Consider the following 17,625-nt stretch of genomic DNA (forward strand, 5'->3'; position numbering starts at 1 on the left):
GTATTATTTGATATCGAGAAAAACTTCATCCAAGTGTTCAGTGGTCAGTCGTCACGTGAGGTCACAGACCCTGAGCTGCTTTGGGGATTAGCGTGGACGGTTACAAAGCATGGCTTGCTTCTGCAGTGTTTTAAAAACTGAGTTTGGAGAGTTGAAGGAGGAGGTCTTGCTTCTCCAGGAGGAGATTAGGAGGCTGAAGGTCCACCTCAATGGGCCTGGGAGAGAGTGTGAGGTGGTTGGAGATGTGGGGAATGAGGCTTCTAGCAGTGAGGTGCAGTCTGTCTCTCACTGTGAGGAGGCTGTAGGTGGGGAGGTAGCAACGGGTACCAGCAGTGAGGTGCAGCCCAGCACCTGCTACAAGTGGCGAGTTGTTCACAGTAATGGGAGGCGCATCAGAGTAAGGAAAGTTAAGAGTGAAGATCTGAAGGTAGGAAATCGCTTCTCTGTTCTCCAGGATGAATGTACTTCAGTGGCCAGTGAAGGTAAGGGTACTACTGCCCCTGCTAATGAAGGTAAGCGCATTCTTGTGGTTGGTGACTCTCAGGTAAGATATGTTGACCGTGCTTTTTGTAATAGGAATAAGAAGATGAGAGATAGAGTGTGCTTCCCTGGAGCTGGTGTTGGGGACATTGTCAACAGACTGGATAATATCATGTCAGGTAATGGGAACAAGCCCATTATCTGTCTCAGTGCTGGTGGAAATGATATTGGGAAGGGTAGGAGAGAAGAGCTGCTAGATAAGTACAGGTCAGCTATAGATTTCATTAAGTCTAAGGGAGGGATCCCAATCATATGTAGCATCTTGCCTAGAAGGGGAGTAGGAAATGAATGGTTGTCTAGGGCAATTGGTGTAAATTGCTGGCTAGACAGATACTGCAAGGAACTTGCAATCCCATTCATTGACAACTGGAACAACTTTTATGGCAAACATGATATGTATGCAAGGGATGGGGTTCATCTCTCTGGGGCAGGGGTGGTAGCACTTGCAGACTCGATTGAGAAGGCCATTGGTGAAATGCCTATGATTTTAAACTGATGGAAGATAGAGGTATGGGTGTGTGTGGGAAACAAGCAGGTTGCAACACTAGGGTTGGAAACAGTAAATGTATAAAAGGCATTCAGCATGAAGTTATAAATAAAGACAATAGAACAGGTCAGAAAACAAAGGGGGACAGCAGAGGGCAGCAAGGGACTAGCTCCCTTAAGGTTTACTATACTAATAGCAGGAGTGTTAGAAATAAGATAGATGAGCTAAGATTAATTGCAAGTGCAGGAAACATAGATATTATTGCTATAACAGAGACCTGGCTCAATCTGAAAGATAGAGAGATGCCATCTGAATGTCACATACAAGGCTATAAATTATTCCACACTGACAGGGTCAACAGGAAAGGTGGTGGAGTAGCGATGTATGTCAGAGACAATTTAAATTGTTGTGTTAGACAAGATATTAAATTAGAAGCGTCAGCCACTGAATCTGTTTGGTTACAGCTTCTCGAGGGCCGAGAAAAACTAATTTTGGGTGTGATTTACAGGGCCCCAAATCTTGATAGGGAGTGCAGTAAACTTCTATGGGACGAAATTCGTAAGGCATCTACATACGAAAATGTTGTGCTAATGGGAGATTTCAACTATAGACAGATTGACTGGAGCAATTTGACAGGAAATTTAGAGTCGGGTGACTTTCTTGATACGATCCAGGATTGTTTTTTAAAACAGTTTGTGACAGAGCCAACTAGGGGAAATAACCTCCTTGACTTGGTTCTTGCCAGTAGGGAAACACTAATTAATAATCTTGAGGTTAATGATGAGCTTGGGGAGAGTGATCACAAATCACTCAGTTTTAACATATCATGGAATTCCCCTAATAATGGCAATCAAGTCTCCGTCCCTGACTTTCGCTTGGCTGATTTCATAGGACTGAAAAATTACTTAGGTGGGCTGAACTGGAATGACCTGACTAGGGGTCAGGTAGGTGGTGATGGTTGCCGATATGATGCTTTCCAGGGCATAGTTCTAGCTGCTCAGTCAAATTATGTTCCAAATAGGGAAATCAGATCAAACAAAAATGATCCTAAATGGATGAACAATAGATTAAAATATCTGATTGGTCAAAAGAGAGGCATATATAGGCAAATCAAAAGAGGAGAGGGGCAATTAAGAAATCGATATATTCAGTTAAAGAGAGAAATAAAAAAGGGAATTAGAAAAGCAAAAAGAGATTATGAGGTTAAAGTTGCAAGAGAATCGAAGACTAACCCAAAAGGATTCTTTCAGGTATACAGAAGTAAGATCAGGGACAAGATAGGCCCACTCAAAAGTTCCTCGGGTCAGCTCACTGACAGTGATAAGGAAATGTGTAGAATTTTTAACACATACTTCCTCTCAGTTTTTACACAGGAGGATACCAGTGATATTCCAGTAATGATAAATTATGTAGAACAGGACGATAATAAACTGTGCACTATTAGGGTCACAAGTGACATGGTCCTTAGGCAAATAGATAAATTAAAACCTAACAAATCCCCAGGCCCTGATGAACTGTATGCAAGGGTTCTAAAGGAATGTAAAGAGGAGCTTAGCACACCTTTGGCTAATCTTTTCAACATATCACTACAAACTGGCATGGTGCCAGATAAGTGGAAAATGGCAAATGTGATACCTATTTTCAAAACAGGTGACAGGTCCTTAGCTTCGAACTATAGACCAATAAGCCTAACCTCCATAGTGGGAAAATTTATGGAATCAATAATTGCCGAGGCAGTTCGTAGCCACCTTGAAAAGCATAAATTAATCAACGAATCTCAGCATGGTTTTACAAAGGGACGTTCCTGCCTTACGAATTTATTAACTTTTTTCACTAAGGTATTTGAGGAGGTAGATCATGGTAACGAATATGATATTGTGTATATGGACTTCAGTAAGGCTTTTGACAGGGTCCCACATCAGAGACTATTGAGGAAAATTAAAGCACATGGAATAGGAGGAGAAATTTTTTCCTGGATAGAGGCATGGTTGACAAATAGGCAGCAGAGAGTTTGCATAAATGGGGAGAAATCAGAGTGGGGAAGCGTCACGAGCGGTGTTCCACAGGGGTCAGTGTTGGGCCCCCTGCTGTTCACAATCTACATAAACGACATAGATGAGGGCATAAAGAGCGACATCGGCAAGTTTGCCGATGACACCAAAATAGGCCGTCGAATTCATTCTGACGAGGACATTCGAGCACTCCAGGAAGATTTGAATAGACTGATGCAGTGGTCGGAGAAGTGGCAGATGCAGTTTAATATAGACAAATGCAAAGTTCTAAATGTTGGACAGGACAATAACCATGCCACATATAAACTAAATAATGTAGATCTTAATATTACGGATTGCGAAAAAGATTTAGGAGTTCTGGTTAGCAGTAATCTGAAACCAAGACAACAGTGCATAAGTGTTCGCAATAAAGCTAATAGAATCCTTGGCTTCATATCAAGAAGCATAAATAATAGGAGTCCTCAGGTTGTTCTTCAACTCTATACATCCTTGGTTAGGCCTCATTTAGATTATGCTGCACAGTTTTGGTCACCGTATTACAGAATGGATATAAATTCTCTGGAAAATGTACAAAGGAGGATGACAAAGATGATCCCATGTATCAGAAACCTTCCCTATGAGGATAGACTAAGGGCCCTGAAACTGCACTCTCTAGAAAGACGTAGAATTAGGGGGGATATGATTGAGGTTTATAAGTGGAAGACAGGAATAAATAAAGGGGATGTAAATAGTGTGCTGATAATATCTAGCCTAGACAGGACTCGCAGCAATGGTTTTAAGTTGGAAAAATTCAGATTCAGGAGGGATATAGGAAAGTACTGGTTTGGTAATAGAGTTGTGGATGAGTGGAACAAACTCCCAAGTACCGTTATAGAGGCCAGAACGTTGTGTAGCTTTAAAAATAGGTTGGATAAATACATGAGTAGATGTGGGTGGGTGTGAGTTAGACCTGATAGCTTGTGCTAACGGGTCGGTTGCCGTGTTCCTCCCTTGAGTCAATGTGACCTGACCTGACTAGGTTGGGTGCATTGGCTTAAGCCGGTAGGGACTTGGACCTGCCTCGCATGGGCCAGTAGGCCTTCTGCAGTGTTCCTTCGTTCTTATGTTCTTATGTTCTTATGTAAGGAGATGGAGGAGAAATACTTGGGGTGGAAGTGGATGGTGGGGGAAATCTTTGTATTACTGATATTGAGAAAAACTTGACCCCAGGAATTGGAGCAGGGAATTTGGGATGCAAGTGGGAGTCCATTTTGAATGCTTACCCCCAGAGGGGGGAATCCAAGGAGATGGAGTCTTGGTATTATTGATATCGAGAAAAACTTGATCCAAGGAAGTAGAGCAGGAATATTTGGGGTGAAAGTGGGAGTCCATTTTCAATGCTTACCCCCAGAGGGGGGAATCCAAAAACTTGATCCGAGGAGATGGAGTCTTTGTATTATTGATATCGAGAAAAACTTGATCCGAGGAATTGGAGAGCACAAGAAATTCAAAAAAAAAAATTGAAAAAAATCGGAAAAAAATTCGGGGGGTGGGGGAGATCCAGACGACGCTGCAGAAGGCGCGAGCGGGCGTGAGGGTGGGCGCGGGTCAGCGCGGGCGGGCCCCCGGTCGGGCAGGCGCACGGGGCACGGGTGGGGGGCGTGGTAGGGGGTCGAGGGCGAGGTGGTCGAGGGTGATGTGGTCGAGGGTGAGGTGGTCGAGGGTGAGGTGGTCGAGGGTGAGGTCAATGTCGCGGGTCGGTGTGGACGGGCTGGTGCGCAGGCGGGCGCGCGGGCCCAGAAGGAGACCGCTCAGCCGCAGACCTTTCGGGAGGAGACCGGTCAGGAATACAGCGCTCAGCCGCAGAGACCGCTCAACGCTTTGACACCTACTTATATATATATATATCTTTCTTTCTTTCAACACACCGGCAGTATCCCACCGAGGCGGGGTGGCCCAAAAGGAAAAACTAAAGTTTCTCCTTTTACATTTAGTAATATATACAGGAGAAGAGGTTACTAGCCCCTTGCTCCCGGCATTTTAGTCGCCTCTTATAACACGTATGGCTTACGGAGGAAGAATTCTGTTCCACTTCCCCATGGAGATAAGAGGAAATAAACAAGAATAAGAACTAGAAAGAAAATAGAAGTAAACCCAGAGGGGTGTGTATATATATGCTTGTACATGTATGTGTAGTGTGACCTAAGTGTAAGTAGAAGTAGCAAGACGTACCTGAGATCTTGCATGTTCATGAGACAGAAAAAAGGACACCAGCAATCCTACCATCATGTAAAACAATTACAGGCTTTCGTTTTACACTCACTTGGCAGGACGGTAGTACCTCCCTGGGTGGTTGCTGTCTACCAACCTACTACCTATGATATATATATATATATATATTCTTTCTTTCAACACACCGGCCGTATCCCACCGAGGCGGGGTGGCCCAAAAGGAAAAACGAAAGTTTCTCCTTTTACATTTAGTAATATATACAGGAGAAGAGGTTACTAGCCCCTTGCTCCCGGCATTTTAGTTGCCTCTTACAACACGCATGGCTTACGGAGGAAGAATTCTGTTCCACTTCCCCATGGAGATAAGAGGAAATAAACAAGAATAAGAACTAGAAAGAAAATAGAAGAAAACCCAGAGGGGTGTGTATATATGTGCTTGTACATGTATGTGTAGTGTGACCTAAGTGTAAGTAGAAGTAGCAAGACGTACCTGAAATCTTGCATGTTCATGAGACAGAAAAAAGGACACCAGCAATCCTACCATCATGTAAAACAATTACAGGCTTTCGTTTTACACTCACTTGGCAGGACGGTAGTACCTCCCTGGGCGGTTGCTGTCTACCAACCTACTACCTATGATATATATATATATATATATATATATATATATATATATATATATATGTCGTGCCGAATATGTATAACTGGTCAATTAGCAAAAACTCATTTAAAATTAAGTCCTTTCTAAAATTTTCTCTTATACGTTTAAAGGTATATTTTTTCATTAATGTTTATGTAAAAAATTTTCATTTTGCACCAAAAGAATCTTAGAAAATTTACCTAACCTTATTATAACAAGAACAATTTGTTTTAGCCTAACCCAACTATACATATTTTAGATTTGTTTACAATAATTTAATACTAAACAAACACAGTGAAATATATTTTTTTCGTTAGGTTCAGAATGATTTTGGCGAAATTATTGCATACACAAATTTTCACTTGTCCTATATGGCAAGATGAACGTTGCTATTTAAGCCAAGATCGAAGTTCTGCCTATTCGGCACGACATATATATATATATATATATATATATATATATATATATATATATATATATATATATATAGATATATATATATATATATATATATATATATATATATATATATATATATATATATACATATATATATATATATATATATTAATATATACATACACATTACAGTCAGTCACAACATGGCAAATTGACTGAAAACCAAAGTCATTGTCCTTTGTTCCACTTGACTTGTATGAAACATTATAGATTCAGCCATTATAAAACATGATAAACTTTCATTATACAATAATAGGGATGGTTTATTCAAAATAGATTCGTTCATAGTGGAGGCTATAGTCCATATTCTAAAACAGGAATCCTATACAAATCCTATGGATTGGATTAAATATAGCACATAGAGGTGGAAATAAATGGTATAAAATACCGACACAATGGCAATATAAACACAAATGCAGTATAATGTGATCCTTTATTGACTACGTTTCGCCCACACAGTGGGCTTTTTCAAGTCACAAACAGAACTACCTGGGGTGGAAGGAACGCGAGTATTTATAGTCCGGCTGAGGTCAGGTGAAGAATGCTGCATCTGAATGCTGAAGAATGCAGCATTCTTCACCTGACCTCAGCCGGACTATAAATACTCGCGTTCCTTCCACCCCAGGTAGTTCTGTTTGTGACTTGAAAAAGCCCACTGTGTGGGCGAAACGTAGTCAATAAAGGATCACATTATACTGCATTTGTGTTTATATTGCCAGCACATAGAGGTATAGAGTCGGTTCTGATTGTTAGACCAGAGTCTCCCTAAGAACCTTGTGGGATAAAAAAAATGACCTATGGACAATGTAACTTTGGGTAAACAATATATGTCTACCCTTGAAATGAGTTCGCTTGTATGTGAGTCACTGTGAACCATTTTCTAAGGTATGGAAAATACCCAGACAGTTGCCTGATATCAATATTTAGATTGTTAAACCTTTTACTTCATATCGAAGTTGACGGAATTCTTGATGACTGTCACGCCACTAATTGTTATGCTTGTGCTGCCACAATAGTATCAGTGCTTGTGGGATGGCGGTCTTATAATGTCTTGAAAAGCAGTCAACCTTCCAGGCACCTTGGAGTCCAGCTAGCGCTAGACTTTGATCCAAGGCAGCCAGCTTTCAGGGAGAAGGCTTACAGCTTTTCATCTCGTCCCCTGCATGCATCAGCCTTACTAGAGATATTAACTCCAAGGTATTGGTCCAGTGTGGGTATATTGGTAAAGCACTGCGTACCTTCTTCCAATGTTCGTAGGTTCGAGTCTCCTTCAGCCAGAGATCAGTGTTTATGTCGTGCCGAATATGTAAAACTGGTCAATTAGCAAGAACTCATTTAAAATTAAGTCCTCTCTGAAATTTTCTCTTATACATTTAAAGATATATTTTTTTCAATAATGTTAATGTAACAATTTTTAATTTTGCACCAAAGGGAACTTAGAAAACTTACCTAACCTTATTATAACAAGAGAAATTTATTTTAGCCTAACCCAACTAAATATATTTAAGATTTGTTTACAATAATTTAATACTAAACAAACACAGTGAAATATATTTTTTTCGTTAGGTTAAGAATGATTTTGGCAAAATTATTGCATACACAAATTTTCGCTTGTCCTATATGGCAAGATGAGCGTTGCTATTTAAGCCAAGATCGCAAATTCTGCCTATTCGGCACGACATATATATATATACGCAAATACGCAAGACAAACCACGGAGTATGTAAATCAGCTCGTGATTTTTCACAGGTTTGTGTGCGTCATCAGGGGCTATGTAATATTACAAGAGCAGCAATAGGTAGATTGTATTTATGTAGTTGTACACAACTAGTTGTACTCTTTTAGTTGTACACAAGTAGTTGTGCTAAGATATTTGTGCTCAGTTTTGTTCGAGTAGTTGAACTCAGTCGTAAACGCGATCTCCTAGTGGATACCACTGGGGAATCCCGCCTAACAGTGACAACGACTACGTCTGCTGCACGACCCTCATCTGATGTCAGTATATATAAGCGCCAGTCTTCCCGGCTGTGCTTCAGATTCATCAAGACTACGGTGCTAATCACCTGCTCCTAGGCTAAGGGATTGATTTCCTCGTCCTCACATTATGTCCTTGTATTCATAAAGGCATTGAATGGTGAAAGGTTTACAAACGAAAGATACTCAGATGTTGAACATTTGTCTAATTCATCTTATCGGTACTGTAAAGCATTTAGATACAACTTGTACACAAGCAGCTGTACTTAGTTGTACACTTAGGCAAGATATATCAGGAAATAGAACAAGGGTTTCCTGATGCGGGTCTTAGACCCCTGGCTGCCTTCAAGAGGAGCTGGACAGATACTTAAAGTCGGTGCCGGATCAGCCGGGCTGTGATTTATATGTTGGGCTACGTGCGGCCAGCGTAACAGCCTGATTGATCAGACGCTGATCCACCGGGAAGCCTGGTCGTGGACCATGCTGCTGGGGCGCTGACCCCCGGAATACCCTCCATTCAGGTAAACTCCAGTTACATAATGACCCGTAACTGGAGCTGTTGGTCGTCTCACTGAGGTCTTCCTCTGGCATACCAGTCCACCCCTTTAAGAAGTATGATTACATTTCCTATTATGAATTATTAGTTGTACTCTGTTCTAAGAAAAATGGGAACTTGTTTATTTTTCAAACTATTCATTATCTGTAAACAGTAACACGATATACAAAAAGGAAAGTAACAGATTAAATAAGTTTATCCTAAATGACTAAATTACTGCACACGTGGTATTTAAACAGACGTATTATTCACAAATCTCAAAGGTGAACGCAGTTGACCAATGGAAATAAGCCACTTTGTCCGGCTTTTCTAAGTTGTCCTAGGATATTTACACATGTAATACTATGTATGATAATTGCACTTATGTGCCTTAACCATTTCACACAGACTTTTTCACCTAATTATATTGAAAACTTGACGACCATAATCACCTGGGAGAACCCACGAGGTTTAAATCCTCTCGATAAGTTACAGGATGCGCCTCACCTCCCTTCCTCTGCTCTCACTATAAACAAACCGTGTTATCTCATAATTCTATTCGAATTCCCTCAACATGTACAGCTATTGGAATTGGAAAATAATTTTGGTACAAATTCGCAGTTTGCGTAGTAATAAAATATGCATCGTTTTTCAAGCATCACCAGATCGACAATTATATTCATACCTTCTATATTGTGTGTTACCATGATATATATTGTTTGGCTACCCTGATGTATATTGTGTGTTTATCATATATACTGTGTGGCTATCCTATAATAATAATAATAATAATAATAATAATTATTATTATTATTCATTATTATTATTTCTACAAGTACATGTATAACGTATATAGATCATAGCTGACATCAATGACATACTACTATATAGAAAGCCGCTTGTTATGCAGATCATTTCTGGCAAATTAGGTTATTTTTGTCCCCAGGATGCGACCCACACCAGTTGACTAACACCCAGGTACCTATTTTACGGACAGGTGAACACGGACAGCAGGTGTCTTAAGGAAACACGTCCTAGTGTTGTCGCCCGTACCTGGGATCTTCCCCGGACCTCAGTGTGTGATGGTGTGAGGGTACGTCTCGTATACATACCATGATACAGGAAGGTTGGTCATAAAATAATTCTAACATACTCAACTCACTCAGTGATCTAGAGTGACGGGAGTCACCACAGTGGCTATTACAGTGTGACGGGAGTCACCACAGTAGCTAGTACAGTGTAACGGGAGCCACCACAGTGGCTGGTACAGTATGACGGGAGCCACCACAGTGGCTAGTACAGTGTAACGGGAGCCACCACAGTGGTTAGTACAGTGTAACGGGAGTCACCACAGTGGCTGGTACAGTGTGACGGGAGCCACCACAGTGGCTGATACAGTGTAACGGGAGCCATCACAGTGGCTGGTACAGTGTAACGGGAGTCACCACAGTGGCTGGTACAGTGCAACGGGAGCCACCACAGTGGCTGGTACAGTGTGACGGGAGCCACCACAGTGGCTGATACAGTGTAACGGGAGCCACCACAGTGGCTGATAGTGTAACGGGAGCCACCACAGTGGCTGATACAGTGTAACGGGAGCCACCACAGTGGCTGATACAGTGTAACGGGAGCCACCACAGTGGCTGATACAGTGTAACGGGAGCCACCACAGTGGCTGGTACAGTGTAACGGGAGCCATCACAGTGGCTGATACAGTGTAACGGGAGCCACCACAGTGACTGATACAGTGTAACGGGAGCCACCACAGTGGCTGGTACAGTGTAACGGGAGCCACCACAGTGGCTGGTACAGTGTAACGGGAGCCACCACAGTGGCTGGTACAGTGTAACGGGAGCCACCACAGTGGCTGGTACAGTGTAACGGGAGCCACCACAGTGGCTGATACAGTGTAACGGGAACCACCACAGTGACTGATACAGTGTAATGGGAGCCACCACAGTGGCTGGTACAGTGTAACGGGAGCCACCACAGTGACTGATACAGTGTAACGGGAGCCATCACAGTGGCTGATACAGTGTAACGGGAACCACCACAGTGACTGATACAGTGTAACGGGAGCCACCACAGTGGCTGGTACAGTGTAACGGGAGCCACCACAGTGACTGATACAGTGTAACGGGAGCCACCACAGTGACTGATACAGTGTAACGGGAGCCACCACAGTGGCTGGTACAGTGTAACGGGAGCCATCACAGTGGCTGATACAGTGTAACGGGAGCCACCACAGTGACTGATACAGTGTAACGGGAGCCACCACAGTGGCTGGTACAGTGTAACGGGAGCCATCACAGTGGCTGATACAGTGTAACGGGAGCCACCACAGTGACTGATACAGTGTAACGGGAGCCACCACAGTGACTGATACAGTGTAACGGGAACCACCACAGTGGCTGGTACAGTGTAACGGGAGCCACCACAGTGACTGGTACAGTGTAACGGGAGCCACCACAGTGGCTGGTACAGTGTAACGGGAGCCACCACAGTGACTGGTACAGTGTAACGGGAGCCACCACAGTGGCTGGTACAGTGTTTCTTGTTCTCCTTCTACCACAACATTCTTGACATGTCGCCTTAAAAGTGTTTTTGGCTCTGCAATATTCAGGACTCTGAGGTTTTTATTTATAGTCTAACTTTAAACTACCTGAAATACAGTGAGGAAGACTTTATGTGAGACGAGTGTAGTAATTATTATTATTGAGTGAGAGACAAGGCGAGTAGGCACGATAACTTGCTCAGGAGTGACTAGCCTGAAAATATCCATCTAATTGGAAAAATATTGATTCTCAGAATTGTATCAACGGATTTTTTTTTTTTATGAATTTTATCTGGGGGAAGTGTATAATGTGTGAGTCATACACAGCCTGGATAATGGAAGGCAATCCGTTTTGAGTTATGGAAAGAGAATTAGCTGTGAGTTCTTGGAACAAGATCACCCCTCTAGTATCAAGGCAGCTACCCCTCGAAGGGTCAGTCAAGGGACTGATGCTAATGTCCCGAAGTACACAGTGAAGATGAACGTGACGGTGATGAATTATACTGAAGAGTACCAGAAGTGTGTTGACACGGGGGATATACCTCGACACTTTCTGATCTCCCGTAACCTCCTCCTGGCCGCTATTGTTCACTGCTATGTCGTCTTTGTTCTCGGATCATTCAGTAAGTTATCCTAAGATAACTAAAGCGGACGGACAATATATAATAATGTATCGATTTGTTAGCTTTGTTATATATTCTGGTATGAATTAATTGTGTTTATCTGACAGTTTTTTCTGTTTAACAATCTCATGCCGGGATTCCCCAGTGACTTAGTTGTTATCGTCACTGTTGCTTATAAATATTCATGTTTAAACAAGTAAGAAATAATTTTGATAACAATTATCATTGTTACACAATACTATGACGTTGACAGGTAAGTCTTGTAGTTCAGGCATTGTGATTCACTGGAGACCGAAGGACTTGTGTCTAGGATACAACTCTTCGAATTAATCTGGTTTTGTCATCCCAGTAGCCTCAATGTAGATACCACTAAAGCGACTTTTATGTATCACCTGATGTGACTGTGTGGGTTGTGTATGAGCATCCAGTCGATGCTTTTAACCTGTCTACCGGCACATTTATTTTTTTTCTATCCTCTTTAGTTCCGTCACAGTGAATCCCGAAGGACCCATTTTATTTAAATTAATTTTCCCACGGGCCCTAGATTTTTGAAAGGTCTGTCTATTCAACAAGCCGACAAACTCATTTTTCCAGTTTAATCTATCAAGTGAAAGACACGTAACTGACTATGTAGTTAAATGAAAGTATTAAACAAACTTTTTTAATGAAATGGTTCATACTGCTTTGTCGACTCTGTTCTGAATTTCAGTGGCATCACAACAGGTTCCACATTCATCCTGTTTCTGTATTTTGATTTTATATAAACAGCTGGGAGAAAGTTAGCTCACATAAATATGTAGAAAGGAATGGTATTAAATATCTCGGTACTTTGGATGTCAGTTCTGGCTCCCCATTTTTCACATGCAACCAAAAGTCTGATCAGCTGTACTGAATGGACCTTGCCCATTGTTCAATGGAGGTTTGATTTGTCAGACACTGCAACATCATGGAATCTTGATTCTGAGGACATGTACATAACCTTCACGACTACGACAACTACTACCACAACTAACCCATCTCTTTGGGTAGGACCTACTTCCACTGGGGAATCCCGCCTACCAGTGACTATGCCCTCGTTTGCTACCCGTCCCATTTCCACCTGACGTTACTATATAAGTGTCAGGCGCCTTGCTTCTGCTTCAGTATCTCCACGACTATGGTGCTCTTCGCACCTACTGCTAGGTTGAGGGACTGATTACCTCATCTTCTGTACATAGTTCTCCTGTCTTCAAATTATGTCCTGGAATTTGTATTGATAAAGCCACTGGATGGCGAAACGTCTACAATAAAGATACCCAGATGTTGCACATGTGTCTCAATTTCAACCCAACTAAGTAGACTGTCCCACTCATCAACTACCCTATTTCCAAACCAATACTTTCCTATGTCCTTTCTAAATCTAAACTTATCTAATTTAAATCCATTGCTGCGGGCTCTCTCTTGGAGAGATATCCTCAAGACCTTGTTAATATCCCCTTTATTAATACCTATCTTCCACTTATACACTTCGATCAGGTCTCCCCTCATTCTTCGTCTAACAAGTGAATGTAACTTAAGAGTCTTCAATCTTTCTTCATAAGGAAGATTTCTAATGCTATGTATTAATTTAGTCATCCTATGCTGAATGTTTTCTAACGAATTTATGTCCATTCTGTAATATGGAGACCAGAATTGAGCTGCATAATCTAGTGTTTGTGTTGTATTTCTGACTCCACTGGTGCTGTCAAAAAGTTGAGGTTATACGGGTATTTTTTGTTGTGTTGTCAATGTATTTTGTAACAGAATGGAATATTTAAAAGAAAAAAAACAGCATGTGTGTGAAACTGTCTCAAGCTCGGTAAAATGGTTAGTGAAACAGAATTACAGTTTTCTCTGAAAACAGGACAAATGTCTCTTGAGGATAATTAAGACTTTGGTCAACTGTCAACATCAAAACAGATATTAACATTGAGTGACTGAGTAAAGCTATTCACGCGATCGTCGTCAAAGTATTCAGGACGCTGCATGTGCTGTGGGATTTTCTAATAGGCCGTGTTAAAGTATTTTGACTAAAAATTTGAATGTGATGCAAGTGGTTTCAAAATAAATGCCTCAATTACTGACTCAAGACCAGAAAGAACATGGTTTACTGGCCAAAAACAGCATGGCAGTGGTCCCCCACCCTCTCTACTCTCCAGATCCAGCACCTCCTGGGACTTCTTTTTCTTCCCAAAAATAAAAGTGGTACTCAAGGGGCAGCGTTTGAACGATGTGTAGGAGATTCAAGCAGAATCGTAGACCAAACTAGACATAAGAACATAAGAACATTGTAGATCAATGGTTCAGAGAACCGACATGTTGATAAATTTATCAACATGTCGGTTCTCTGAACCATTGATCTACAATCCTGTCAGACACTGCAACTTCTTGGGATCTTAATACTTGGGAATTCTTCGCTTGCCTAACCCTTGGGCACGACCTACTTCCACATTGAACAAATGTGACACCACCTATGACTGCTGTACCTCTCCTGCCTACGGTTTTTAAGCTCTTTCTCCGCACTTATGCTGTATTCTATTCAAGATTGATGGACTGACCACATCGACTCAAGGCTGAGGGACTGATTACCTCATTCTCCTCCTGTTCTTCAAGATTCTCCTTTGTATGGACTGATGAAGCCACTGTGTGGCGAAACGTTTCCTCAATAAAGATATCCAAGAGTTGCACATGTGTCTAATTTATCAACATGTCGGTTCTCTGAACCATTCATCTACAAGTCTCCCCTCATTCTTGCTGTATAGTCCTTGTGGCTTAGCGCTTCTTTTTGATTATAATAATAATAATCCCCTCATTCTTCGTCTAACAAGTGAATGTAACTTAAGAGTCTTCAATCTTATGAAAGAAGAGTTCCAGAAATGTTTCGAGAAGTGGCAAAGGCGTTGGTATCAATGTCTCGAGGGGGAGAACTTCAACTAGGTGATTAGGTAAGCCTATACATTTTTTCACGGCAATCCACAAACTTTTTGATAGCACCCCGTATTTCCGAGCATAATACTTCCAGAGCTGTAATAAAGTTGGTCTTCGCCCTCCGTCTGTTGTCTTGCATGACGAGTGAACATTAAAATGGTATAAAATACCAACAGGTTGTTAGGTAAGACACATATGCAACAGATAGGTATCTTTATTTCGATAATAAAGATACCTAACTGTTGCATATGTGTCTTACCTAACAACTTGTATGACAACTGATACACTAAACCCATTTGGGGTATTAAATGAGTAGCACTGTATCAGAAAATCCATGTTGGTGAATTTTCTGCTTACTTTGAAGGTGAGGTTGTCAGTGTTCTAGGATCTACAAAGATGTCCGGGTAAGGGAGCTGTCAGTCTCTTTAGAACTCTGGGGTGTATTTATTGTTGAAATCCAGTATACTGATCTGCTCCAGGAGGCTGTGTATGTTGATATGTCTTAAACACAGTATAAGAAAAACTATTGCTTAAAAAAGAGACCTAAGAACAGTGTGTGTGTGAGGTGTGTGAGTGGCATGCAAAGAATAAGTTACAATTTATTCGGCGTATGTACACACTCCCATATAGGCTTCCTTCAAGCCAGCGAACCAGGTGCTAGGGTTTAATAATTTTTAAGAGTACCCGTCATTAAATCAGTACCTTGGTTCATTGTCCAATTACAGGCGAGCCCGCCAAGTGCTGTGGCAATGAGGTTCACTTGCGGTCAGCATTTGCCCGACTTGCCTACCTGCTGGTTGAGTATGGTGCTCTCTCTCTGGCTTCTGTTTTTTGAACATTAAAATGGTATAAAATACCGACAGGTTGTTAGGTAAGACACATATGCAACAGTTAGGTATCTTTATTACGAAACGTTTCGCCTACACAATAGGCTTCTTCAGTCGAGTACAGAAAAGTTGATAGAAGCAGAAGAGACTTGAAGACGATGTAATCAGTCCATCACCCTTAAAGTTTTGAGGTGGTCAGTCCCTCAGTCTGGAGAAGAGCATTGTTCCGAAGTCTGAAACAATATTGTTTGCTCTTCTCCAGACTGAGGGACTGACCACCTCAAAACTTTAAGGGTGATGGACTGATTACATCGTCTTCAAGTCTCTTCTGCTTCTATCAACTTTTCTGTACTCGACTGAAGAAGCCTATTGTGTAGGCGAAACGTTTCGTAATAAAGATACCTAACTGTTGCATATGTGTCTTCTGTTTTTTGCCATTCTGTCACTGTGTGGTACACTTACTATTCTAATCTTTGTACATAGTGTACTTAAGTGTAAATATTTGTATATATCTGGTGAAGGAAATGCAAGTTAAAGTCTATCAGCTGAGTTTGTTTTGCTCCAAACCCATTACGACTAGGTCACAGGCCATTCTTAACTGTGTTCGTAATTGTGTGTGTACTCATCTATATGCGGATGCAGGGGTCGAGTCTCAGCTCATGGCCCTGTTTCTTCACTGGTCGCTACTAGGTTCACCCATTCATTCCTGGCTTTTTGAGCCATATCACATACCTCTTCTTAAAGCTATGCATGGATTCTGCCTCTACCACTTCATTCTCCAGGTAATTCCACTTCCTAACTACTTGAAGGCTGAAAAAATACTTCCTAACATCTCTGTGACTCAGATATGTTTTCAATTTCCAGCTGTCCCTTCGGGTTCCTATTTCCTGTCTCTCAATCTGTCTCTATCCACGTCATTAATTCCTCTCAGTATTTTGTACGTACTCATCATCACCCCTGGGCCTCTTTCCTCTAGTCAAGTGTCATCAGGTTGAGTTCCCTTAACCTTTCGGAATAGGACATATCCCTTAGCCCCGGGACTAATCTTGTTGCAAGCCTATGCACTCTCCAATTTCTTCACATGCTCAACCAGGTGTGGGTTCCATACTGGTGCTGCATACTCCAGTATGCTGTCTGATGAGCACAGTATACAATGTCATATATGAAACATTAATTAGATTTCTAAAAGCTAGTTTTAAATTTGCCAGAAGTTTATTTTCTGTAGTAATTTAGTTGATGTACACCTCATGTGATATGATCGGCACAATACTCACCCCAAGGTCCTCCTTGAGGGAGATTTGCAACCTTTGCTCCTTGAGCCTATACTCCATGTGCAGTCTTCTTTTCCCAAACTTCATAATTTTGGAATTGCTGGGGTTAAACTCCAGTAGCTACTTGTCAGACCAGACCTGCAGTCTGTCCAGATCCATTGGTAGCTTTTCCTGGTCTCCGCCTGCTTATATTCTCATTAATTTCACCTCGTTTGCAAACAGGGATACCTCTGACTCGTTTTACCCTTCCCTTGTAGTAATCCTTGTGGAACCCCACTTATCATATTCACCCATTTCAGTGCACGGATAATTGCTCATTGTTTCCTTCCTTCTAATTATGTTTCGATCTATTATAGTCTTTTCCCTGTTATTCTGTCTGTTCATCTAGTCTCTAGTGGTTCTTAGTCAGTGGTCAGTCGTCACGTGAGGTCACAGACCCTGAGCTGCTTTGGGGATTAGCGTGGACGGTTACAAAGCATGGCTTGCTTCTGCAGTGTTTTAAAAACTGAGGTTGGAGAGTTGAAGGAGGAGGTCTTGCTTCTCCAGG

Source organism: Cherax quadricarinatus, unplaced genomic scaffold (genome assembly GCF_038502225.1).
Source record: "Cherax quadricarinatus isolate ZL_2023a unplaced genomic scaffold, ASM3850222v1 Contig2666, whole genome shotgun sequence".
NCBI classification, from domain to species: Eukaryota; Metazoa; Arthropoda; class Malacostraca; order Decapoda; family Parastacidae; genus Cherax; species Cherax quadricarinatus.